Genomic DNA, 920 nt, shown 5'->3' with positions numbered 1-920 from the left:
AGCATTCGATCGTTTTGCATCGAAATTCAAACGAGCTTCTTCATCATTTCCCGAGTCTTCCTTTTGCTCGTCGGGGCTTTCATAAGAAAGGCCACTTTTGAGATTTATGGCATTGATCGTCTCAACCGGCCCTTCACATTTAATTGAAGAATTAGCGGCTTGCTTAGCCTCCATATTCTCCAATTGTTTCACAAAATTCTGTGAGGACTCAATCCCGGCTACTTCCATATTCGCCACTTGAACCAAAAGGAGTTGGACCATCTCTCTTAACTTCTCGATCTCATCTGAGTTTTGAATAGGAACTTCGACTTTTCCTTTGGAAGCTTCAGAAGTCTCGAGTTTCTCGAGACGGGTAGAAATGGAAGTTATAAGTGACACAACAGCAGTCATGTCTTCACTTTGCTTTCGTGACTTACCACGTGAACTTCCAAACTCAGCTTTATGGACTGCCATCTCCTCAATGGTGTTCCAACCTTTACTTTGACCGGTATTATTTTGGAACCTACCATTAGCAGCTGCATCCAAAATGACTTTGTAATCATCATATAGAGCATTGTAAAATAGATTGCAAAGATACCATTGATGGAGGCCATGATGAGGGACAGCTCGGACCAAACTTTTGAAACGTCCCCATGATTCACAAAAATCTTCGTCGGCTCCTTGCTGAAAACTCGTGATTTTACTCTTCAAGGCATCAGTCTTCGAAGGCGGGAAGTACTTCTTGTAGAAGGCTAGTGCTAAAGATGTCCAATCAGTGACTCCAGCTGCTACTCTATCGAGGTAGCGATACCAATCTCGCGCCGAATCCTTCAAGGAGTATAAGAACATGAACCCCTTTACTTCATCTTGAGTTACCCCCTCCGGTATAGGTATTGAACAGCAATAGTCCGTGAAAATTTCCATATGTTTCAAGGGGTCTT

At 42.9% G+C, this 920-nt stretch overlaps 1 non-coding gene across 1 annotated transcript; it reads left to right on the top strand.

Moving 5' to 3' along the window:
• The first annotated feature begins 586 nt into the window (after positions 1-586).
• LOC141636560 (small nucleolar RNA R71) lies at positions 587-695 on the top strand. The gene has a single exon (XR_012541166.1). It is a non-coding gene; the product is annotated as a small nucleolar RNA R71 (small nucleolar RNA).
• The last annotated feature ends 225 nt before the right edge of the window (positions 696-920 follow it).

This window comes from Silene latifolia, chromosome Y (genome assembly GCF_048544455.1).
Source record: "Silene latifolia isolate original U9 population chromosome Y, ASM4854445v1, whole genome shotgun sequence".
NCBI classification, from domain to species: domain Eukaryota; kingdom Viridiplantae; phylum Streptophyta; class Magnoliopsida; order Caryophyllales; family Caryophyllaceae; genus Silene; species Silene latifolia.
This window is presented reverse-complemented; position numbering and strand designations above follow the sequence as displayed.